Raw genomic sequence first — 10,584 nt, 5'->3', positions numbered from 1 at the left:
AGCAACAGGCAGCGAAACTTCAGCCTTGAAGAAACCCTTCACGTATTAACATGCAAAGCCCCGATGCTGCTCCAAAAATACGACCGTCAAGATGACAGGCGAAAGGACGGTGCCGCAGACAAGGTGCGCAGATTATCATTAGAGCAAATCGTGAATTGCTGCCTGTGGCAAATATGTTTACTACAGTAAATCAGCGTCTGTCCCTGTGTAATCCTAATTACTCCATGGATATCATGTGGACTCCAGCTAGTCCACTGTGTGGCTTCCCGAGCATGAATATCATGGAGGCTGCCGCTGTAGAGGCAGTCAAGTTGCTTTTATCCCCCTCCTGTATAGACAGGCTCCATATATCTGCACAGTAAACTAGCAGAACAGGCAGGAATAATGCTGACCACCTCCATTCACAGGTAGGGACGGTGGAATCATCCTGCTCCAGAATGGAGTAGTTTCCTGTGAACCAGTAGGACCCTCATGTACAGATTCTGTACACACTGGATTTGGATTTTTTTTTAATCAATACAATCTGCATAATTTCTCCATTTCATTACTGTAGATGAATCAGGTCAATAAATAATGGTTTCAGAGGTGCACATGACACGCCCCTGGGCCTGCTTTCTGGTGTAGCGTTGCGCACGCAGGGGTTACCCGGAGCCGGATCTATTAGGGGTGGTAGTCCTTGTGGCGGTGACCCGGTCCGTGCCCAGGGAGTCAGACTGAGTGGCGGTGTACGTAGCAGTAGATATTGGACGACTACGCCACCCGTTGAATGCAGCTATGGAGCCGCCGCTGCAGGGCAGACCGCTGAGGCCGGTGACACAGTTGTGCAGCGGAGATGGTATAACCCCCAACGGGAGGGGTATGGCCTCAGGGCAGCCGACGTGGATGATGGGGGTAGCAGGAACCACTCGGAGACGGTACGGTGTAGTTCAGGGTCTTTACTGGTGACAAAGACAGACCCTCCCGGAGTACTGGCTAGCGAATGGGGCCTGGTCAGTCCTTGAGCAGATGGGATTTCCCCTGGCCAGGCGAAGCTGTAGGCCTTCCCAACTAACTGTACTCTTCTGGCTACCTTGCTAGAGGCGGGTAAAAGTAGCCCACGTCCCTGAGTGTACCGTGTGGTGCTCACCCGTATGGCCGGTGACTCGGGGCCTTCTATTTGCTTCCGCTCCACGACGGCGGTGCTGGTCCCACGCGTGTGACCGTGCCTTCGGGTTTCTTGGCCAGAGGACCGGAATTCCCCTGCCTGACGGATTCTGCTGCTGGGTAAAAGTTAGTCCCCACAGCCTCGGACTCCGGGTCCGGTGAGAAAGCTTCGATCAGGGCGAGCTCTACAGCTACCAGCCCCTGACCTCTTCTTAGCACGATTCCCACAGAGCTCCTGGTCTTTCTTTCCTATTACTGCTTCTCTTCTTCTCTCTACTCTTCTCTCTAACCCTGCCTCAGCCCAAGGTTTCTATAGGGGAAGTTCTTCCCCTCCCAGGACTGGGCAGGAGGTGTGGCATGCATAGGATCCCTGACCAAGAGACCTCCCACCTGCTCTCAGACATAACATTGCTGTTACTGTGGAAAACAAACCCCTGGGGTGCCACATTCCCCCCTAGTGAAATTTAGTACTCCGGGACTAAACATATTTTTAGAAAAACATAACAAGGTATAAACAATAATAATACAATAAGAAAAACACATAAAGATGGTTACGGCGTGTCCGCAACCGGGTGCAGTTTTGAAGAAAAGCAAGGTGTCCATTTCACCAAACAGGGAGACGTAACCAGGTAGGGGTCTGTCCTGCCCCGAGTCCTTAACAGTCTTTAGTCCATTCCTAGGTTACGCCCCAACCAATTGTACAAGGATTCCCGGTAAATCCACCAAGGACTCCTAAAAATAACTAGAAACACATAATTATTTACAAGTAACAGACAGGTGACCACAAATAAAACAATTTAAACACTTCAAATCCTCCAAGGTGCGGGTAACTGGCCTCTAGTGGCCCTAGTGGACCTACGGAGCTGACTGTCTGGCCCTGAACTACAGGGTGTAGGAGCTGTCAAGGGTAAACTGGGCAGCTGTCTACGGGCTCTTTGGCTCACTAGGGGTACGGCAGGCTCACTATAAGCAGAGGGTTGATCCTCCTGTTCTGCTTGTGTGGAGTCTCTTGCCTCCTGGACCGGCTGCTCTCCCAGCTCTACCTGTTGCTCCGTAGGCACTTGGGATGCTGGTTGGAGGAACGTGAGGACGGGTACCACAACTGCACCATTGACTTGAGTCCAGGACCGAGGGAAGTCTCCGAGCACAGTACTAACCATATCTTCCCTTTCCTCTACGGGTCGAGGGTCTTCTTGTTCCCCTTCTGGGTTCCGTAGCTGTTCGGGACACTTCTTCAGGTGATCCCGGGATACAATGGCTGTGGTTTCCCCTCCGTCTTTACTGATGGTACAAACCTTTGGGTTGTCGTGGCTTGAGGGCAGTACGGTGTACGGGTCCTTCTCCCACTGGTCGTCCAACTTGTGGAGCCGTCTCTTCCTCTTCAAGACCTGCTCTCCGGGTACCAGGGGAACAGCGGGAGCATACTGGTTGTAAGTTTTCTCTTGTCTTTCCCTAGCCAGACAGAGACTTCGCTCCACGCTCTCCTGTACTTTCCGGTACTGCTGCTGCCTCTCTGTGTCCCAGTCTGCTTCCGGTGAAGTGTCCTCGGGTGTCAGGACTCCCATCTCCAGGTCAACAGGTAGCTTACCAGGCCTTGCCCTCATTAGGTAAGCCGGGGTACAGTTGGTGGAACCTACAGGGATGTAGTTGTATAGGTCCACCAGGTCGGGCAGCTTCTCAGGCCACAGACTGCGTTCTTCCAGGGGCAATGTTTTTAGAAGATCTATCACCACCTGGTTCATTTTCTCACAAAGTCCATTAGTTTGCGGATGATAGGGTGTCGTCCTGATCTTCCGGCAGCCATACAGAGTACAGAACTCTTGGAAGACCTCCGCTTCAAAGGCAGGTCCCTGGTCCGTCAGCACCTGCTCTGGGTAGCCGTGTGGACGGCAGAAGTGCTGCTGGAAGGCTCTAGCTGCTGTTTGAGCCGTTAAGTCCTTGACGGGGACGACAACCAAGAACCGGGAGTAGTGATCCACGATGGTTAATGCGTAGACGTAGCCACTTCTGCTTGGGGTCAGTTTTACATGATCCAAGGCCACCAGTTCCAACGGCTGCCGGGTGACGATGGACTGAAGGGGGGTCTTCTGGCTGGCACGGTCCTTCCTTCTTAGGTTGCATGGGCCACAGTCTCTGCACCACCTCTCGATGGTTCCTCTCATGCCTACCCAATGGAACCGCCCGCGCAGCAGGAACTCCAGCTTCTTCCATCCGAAGTGCCCAGCCCCGTCGTGGTATGCCTCCATCACCATAGCTGCGTCCCTTCTTGGCACCACTACTTGCCAGACCAGTTCATGCGTCCGGGAGTTAACCATTCTGCGGCACAACTTCCCCTTGTAAAGGAACAGTCGACTCCTCTCAGCCCACAGTTGCTTGGTCTCCTCCGGAGCGTCCGGGTCAAGGCGAGCTTCTGGCTGAGTCAGCATCTCCTTCACCAGCCGGACGGCAGGGTCACTGTCTTGCGTTTCCGCCCAGTTGTAGTGAGGTAAGGGGTTGAACGTAGCGGCTTGCTTACCCCTTACACGGTGGGAATACTGGACAGTCCCATGACGGTGGAACGCAGGGAGTTCGACCTCTTCCAAATCTTCTGAATCCTCACCCTCGTCTGGTAGGTTTGGCATCCTAGACAGGGCGTCCGCGTTGGTATTGGAGCGTCCTGCCCGGTATTTGATTGTGAACTCATAGTTGGACAGGCGGGCCATCCATCTCTGCTCCAGGGCACCGAGCCTTGCCGTGTCCAGATGCGTCAACGGGTTGTTATCCGTGTACACGGTGAACCGGGAAGAGGCGAGGTAGTGCTTAAAGCGTTCGGTGACTGCCCACACCACTGGCAGGAACTCCAGCTTGAATGAGCTGTAATTCTCAGGGTTTCTTTCAGTGGGTCTCAGTTTTCGGCTGGCGTAAGCAATTACCCATTCTTTCCCCTGCTGGGTCTGGGACAGTACGGCTCCTAGCCCAATGTTACTGGCGTCGGTGTAGAGGATAAAGGGCTGGCTGTAATCAGGGTATGCCAGGATTTCATCCCCCGTGAGGGCCATCTTCAGCTGGCGGAAGGACTCTTCTTCTAACTTCTCCCATCTGAAGGGCGGCTTCTGGTTCTTGGCCTTCCGGGACTGGCCTATCAGGAGGTCCTGCATAGGAGCTGCCTTTTTGGTGAAACCGGGAATGAATCTGCGGTAGTAGCCTACCAACCCTAGGAACTGCCGCACTTCCTTTACACTGGAGGGACTTGGCCATTCCTTAATTGCGGTGATCTTATCAGAGTCGGGAGCCACTCCGTCAGCGCTCACCACGTGTCCCAGGTACTGCACCTTTGGTTTCAGGAGGTGACACTTGGAGGGTTTCACCTTTAGGCCGTAGTTTGCCAGAGCTTCGAACACTTCCGCCAGGTGTTTCAGGTGATCCTCGTAGGTTTTGGAATAGACGATGACATCGTCCAGGTATAGCAGGACCGTCTCGAAGTTTCGGTGTCCCAGACAGCATTCCATCAACCGTTGGAAGGTTCCTGGTGCGTTGCAGAGTCCGAACGGCATGCAGGTAAACTCGCTAAGTCCCATCGGGGTGGTGAATGCGGTCTTCTCCCGGTCCGCCTCTGCTACAGGAACCTGCCAGTACCCGCTAGTAAGATCCAAAGTGGAGAAGAAATTAGCAGATCTTAAAGCAGCCAAAGACTCCTCTATCCTTGGTAAAGGGTACGCATCTTTGTGTGTGATATGGTTGATTTTCCGGTAATCTACACACATTCTCATGGTGTTGTCTTTTTTTTTAACCAAGACTAGTGGAGCTGCCCAGGGGCTACAGCTATCCCTGATTACCCCAGCCTCCTTCATGTCTCTGAGCATCCCCTTGGCGTGTTGGTAATGTGCAGGGGGTACGGGTCGGTATCTCTCCTTTATGGGAGGATGATCTCCCGTGGGGATGTGGTGTTCTACCCCCTTGACTCGCCCGAAGTCTAACGGGTGTTTACTAAACACTTTCTCATACTCTTGAACCACCCGATAGACTCCCTGTTTCTGGTGTGAGGGAGTGGAGTCAGTACCCAAATGTAGTTGCTGACACCAGTCCTCCATTGTTTTCTCAGAGCCGTTACCTTCCTCCGGAGAAGATGGAGGCAAGGGTTCTATGGACTGTATGGAATTTCGATTGATGGTATACAATTTGGCCAGCGTGGCATACCTGGGCAGGTACACTTCCCTCTTCCCGATATTCACTACGCGAACGGGCACCCTCCCATGGCGTACATTGACCACCCCCCGTGCTGTCAAAATGGTGGGCCTACTGTCTGAGTAAACTGGTTCTACCATTGCCTGGTAATCTCTACCTCTCAGACCAATAGCTGCCCGGCACCAAATCATCATTTCACTTTTTGGGGGCATAGCAATAGGGAAAGGGTCACACATTCTCACGCTACCAATCTCACCACCGGAGAGTTCCACCTGTTGCTGTCGCATCAGTGCCCGGATCTCTTTCTGGAGCACTCGCTGCTCGCCGGAGCTGGCGTTCTTGGCAACCTGCTGTAAAATGAAAATCACTTCTGCAAGACAATTTTCAATCACATTAGTTCCTAGAGTTATCTTTGGGTGACTCTCGTGTTTGTCAATGTCTACAATGATCAGTCCCTGTGCTGCCAGTTTGACTCTACCGATTTTAATGGTCACCTCTTTAAATCCGATCTGTGGCACGGGCTGACCATTGCTGGCGATGATACTCAAGTCGTCGTCAGGGTAGCGGGTTATATCCGAGTCATTCCAGTACTGCTTGAAGAGCACGTACGGGATGGTGGTGACCTGTGACCCGGTGTCCAGTAGGGCACTCATAGGAATGCCATCCAGTACCACAGGCAAGACTGGACGTCCTCCCACGTATTTGTCATGCCAGTTCGATGGGCCTGATGATCTTTTTCCTAGGGGTTGGCCCTCTACCCTAGGTTGGGCCAGTTTAAAGGACAGTACCTTGCCATATGTCCGGGTTGATTGCAGCGGCGGCAGATGGGTTGTCCGTCCTCGTTGTATCGGTCGCTGGGTCTTCCTCTGGCCGGTGGGGTCCTCCTTGGTCGACGCCACGGGATGTCCTCCGGTCCGGATGCCAGCTGGATCTTCCCCGAAGTGGAAACCTGTAAAGACTGCACAGTTCGGGTTAGCGCAGCAACGCTTTTAGCTAGCTCTTGGACCTGATGGTTCAGGTCTGGAGCCGGGTCATTGCTCAAAGCCTGCGCATCAGTTCCCACAGGCCCTGCCGACAAGGGCGCCGCCTCCTGGTGGTAAGTGGTAGTGGGGCGTCTGTGGGTCACAACGCCACCTGGTGCTGGTTCTCGGAGCACCCGGATGGCTCTGTCCTTGAACTGTGCAAATCCCAGATGAGGGTCCTGTAAGGCCATTGCCCGCAACTGAGTTCGGTGGGCATTGCAGTATAAACCCTCTATAAATTGTTCAGTCAACAGCCTGTCCTCGTCTCCCACGCCGTCAGGGTCGATCTGCTTAATGGCTCTCAGGGCCTCTTGTAGGTTCAGGGTATAGTCCCTTATACTCTCTTGTGCTCGCTGCTTGCACCCGTAGAATCTAAGCTTGATCTCGGCTGAGGTGCGGGTATCAAAGGTGTCCCTCAGCCGAGTTAGTATCCCTGCGACAGTCCTCCCCCCAGGTGGCCAGGACTTTACCTCCCTTTGGGCTGCCCCGGTTAATTGGGCCACCAGAATGCTCACTTTTTGCTCTTCTGTGAGGGGGTACACCTGGAAGAGGCTATCCAGCTTTTCTCTAAAGTCATGCAAGGTATGTGACTCCCCTGAGTACTGGGGTAGCCAGGCTGCCCCCGGGATATAGGGCATGGTGAAAGGCATGACCGCAACAGCGGTGGCGCTGGCGGGGGTTGGAGCGGTGAAGCTCTCCTCCGTATCCGACATCCTTCTCCCCCCTAGTGGACCGTGGCCTACCTTGTGATGATCCTCTTCCGTAGGCCGCGGCTCCGCAGTGGATCGTCAGGGTTGAGGACCTTCCGTCGCGCTCCTGTGACGTCGGCGTCGGCTGGGCTCCTTCCAGGACCTTACGCAGCGTCCGGACGTGAGGCGGGGCTTCAGTTCTCGCGCGCTTTCGGAGTCCACGCCCCTCTTCTTCCCGCGCGGCGTCCTCAAGATGGCGTCCAATGGCGGGAAAACTCCACGGATGGCGGGAAGAAGGCCGAAGATGGCGCCGGATGGCGGGAATCTTCACCACAGGTAAGTTAAAAAGTCTCTTTTTCAGGCACGCAGTACCCGGAGGTTGCGGGCACGAGATCCTGCCGACTACGCCAAAAACTGACGCGCCCCTGGGCCTGCTTTCTGGTGCAGCGTTGCGCACGCAAGGGTTACCTGGAGCCGGATCTATTAGGGGTGGTAGTCCTTGTGGCGGTGACCCGGTCCGTGCCCAGGGAGTCAGACTGAGTGGCGGTGTACGTAGCAGTAGATATTGGACGACTACGCCACCCGTTGAATGCAGCTATGGAGCCGCCGCTGCAGGGCAGAACGCTGAGGCCGGTGACACAGTTGTGCAGCGGAGATGGTATAACCCCCAACGGGAGGGGTATGGCCTCAGGGCAGCCGACGTGGATGATGGGGGTAGCAGGAACCACTCGGAGACGGTACGGTGTAGTTCAGGGTCTTTACTGGTGACAAAGACAGACCCTCCCGGAGTACTGGCTAGCGAATGGGGCCTGGTCAGTCCTTGAGCAGATGGGATTTCCCCTGGCCAGGCGAAGCTGTAGGCCTTCCCAACTAACTGTACTCTTCTGGCTACCTTGCTAGAGGTGGGTAAAAGTAGCCCACGTCCCTGAGTGTACCGTGTGGTGCTCACCCGTATGGCCGGTGACTCGGGGCCTTCTATTTGCTTCCGCTCCACGACGGCGGTGCTGGTCCCACGCGTGTGACCGTGCCTTCGGGTTTCTTGGCCAGAGGACCGGAATTCCCCTGCCTGACGGATTCTGCTGCTGGGTAAAAGTTAGTCCCCACAGCCTCGGACTCCGGGTCCGGTGAGAAAGCTTCGATCAGGGCGAGCTCTACAGCTACCAGCCCCTGACCTCTTCTTAGCACGATTCCCACAGAGCTCCTGGTCTTTCTTTCCTATTACTGCTTCTCTTCTTCTCTCTACTCTTCTCTCTAACCCTGCCTCAGCCCAAGGTTTCTATAGGGGAAGTTCTTCCCCTCCCAGGACTGGGCAGGAGGTGTGGCATGCATAGGATCCCTGACCAATAGACCTCCCACCTGCTCTCAGACATAACATTGCTGTTACTGTGGAAACCAGACCCCTGGGGTGCCACACACATATCCTTTTCAAGTTGGACTATGTGCACCTTGTAGGGCGACGGGACTATGTGCTCCTTGCCGGGAAGCGGGACTATGTGCACCTTGTTGGGCGGCGGGACTATGTGCACCTTGCTGGGCTGCGAGACTATGTGCACCATGCCGTGGAAGCGGGACTATGTGCACCATACCAGGAAGCGTGACGATGTGCACCTTGCCGGGAAGCGGGACTATGTGCACCTTGCCAGGCGGCGGGATTATGTGCACCTTGCCGGGCGGCGGGACTATGTGCACCTTGCCGGGCAGCGGGACTATGTGAACCTTGCCAGGAAGCGTGACGATGTGCACCTTGCCGGGAAGCGGGACTATGTGCACCTTCCGGGCGGCGGGACTATGTGCACCTTGCCGGGCGGCGGGACTATGTGCACCTTGCCGGGAAGCGGGACGATGTGCACCTTGCTGGGAAGCGGGACGATGTGCACCTTGCCGGGAAGCGGGACGATGTGCACCTTGCCGGAAAGTGGGACTATGTGCACCTAGCCGGGCGGCGGGACTATGTGCACCTTGCTGGGCTGCGAGACTATGTGTACCATGCCGTGGAAGCGGGACTATGTGCACCATGCCAGGAAGCTTGACGATGTGCACCTTGCCGGGAAGCGGGACTATGTGCACCTTGCCGGGAAGCGGGACGATGTGCACCTTGCCGGGAAGCGGGACGATGTGCACCTTGCCGGGAAGCGGGACGATGTGCACCTTGCCTGAAAGCGGGACTATGTGCACCTTGCCGGGCGGCGGGACTATGTGCACCTTGCTGGGCTGCGAGACTGTGCACCATGCCGTGGAAGCGGGACTATGTGCACCATGCCAGGAAGCGTGACGATGTGCACCTTGCCGGGAAGCGGGACTATGTGCACCTTACCGGGAAGCGGGACTATGTGCACCTTGCCGGGAAGCGTGACGATGTGCACCTTGCCGGGAAGCGTGACGATGTGCACCTTGCCGGGAAGCGGGACTATGTGCACCTTGCCAGGAAGCAGGACTATGTGCACCTTGCCGGGCGGCGGGACTATGTGCACCTTGCTGGGCGGCGGGACTATGTGCACCTTGCCGGGAAGCGGGACGATGTGCACCTTGCCGGGAAGCGGGACTATGTGCACCTTGCCGGGAAGCGGGATGATGTGCACCTTGCCGGGCGGCGGGACTATGTGCACCTTGACGGGCGGTGGGACTATGTGCACTTTGCCAGGCAGCGGGACTATGTGCACCTTGCCGGGAAGCGGGACGATGTGCACCTTGCCGGGAAGTGGGACTATGTGCACCTTGCCGGGCAGCGAGACTATGTGTACCTTGCCGGGCAGAGGGACTATGTGCACCTTGCTGGGAAGCGTGACGATGTGCACCTTGCCGGGAAGCAGGACTATGTGCACCTTGCCGGGAAGCGGGACTATGTGCACCTTGCTGGGCGGCGGGACTATGTGCACCTTGCTGGGCGGCGGGACTATGTGCACCTTGCTGGGCGGCGGGACTATGTGCACCTTGCAGGGCGGCGGAACTATGTGCACCTTGCAGGGCGGCGGGACTATGTGCACCTTGCTGGGCGGCAAGACTATGTGCACCTTGCAGGGCAGCGGGACTATGTGCACCTTGACAGGAAGCAGGACGATGTACACCTTGCCGGGCGGCGGGACGATGTGCACCTTGCCGGGCGGCGGGACGATGTGCACCTTACCTGGCGGCGGGACGATGTGCACCTTGCCGGGCGGCGGGACAATGTGCACCTTGCCGGGCGGCGGGACGATGTGCACCTTGCTGGGCGGCGGGACGATGTGCACCTTGCCGGGCAGTAAGATGGGTACTTGAATGACCCTTGGAACTCTGCATGTTTTGCACTTCCTTAGCATCTCTAGAAATCCAGAAATCAGTAATGACGTTCGAGGTTAGATTATTGCTTGGTGCACAACTTGTGTCTGTGTGGGCAGGAATCTGGCCATGACTTTATATTCAGCTTCTTCACTTTCACTGTGTGAGGGATGATTGTTCTTTGCTGCAGAGGCAGAAATCTTGATGTAGCGGGATACATTATTACTACGTAGCACTGCACCGTATGGGTCAGTGATGGGATACAAGCTTGTGATATACACTGTGTGCAGAATTATTAGGCAAGTTGTATT

This window comes from Phyllobates terribilis, unplaced genomic scaffold (genome assembly GCF_046119375.1).
Source record: "Phyllobates terribilis strain yellow unplaced genomic scaffold, ASM4611937v1 Scaffold_12__6_contigs__length_324123572, whole genome shotgun sequence".
In the NCBI taxonomy this organism is placed as follows: domain Eukaryota; kingdom Metazoa; phylum Chordata; class Amphibia; order Anura; family Dendrobatidae; genus Phyllobates; species Phyllobates terribilis.
The sequence above is the reverse complement of the archived record's forward strand: the minus strand, read 5'-3'. Positions refer to the sequence as shown.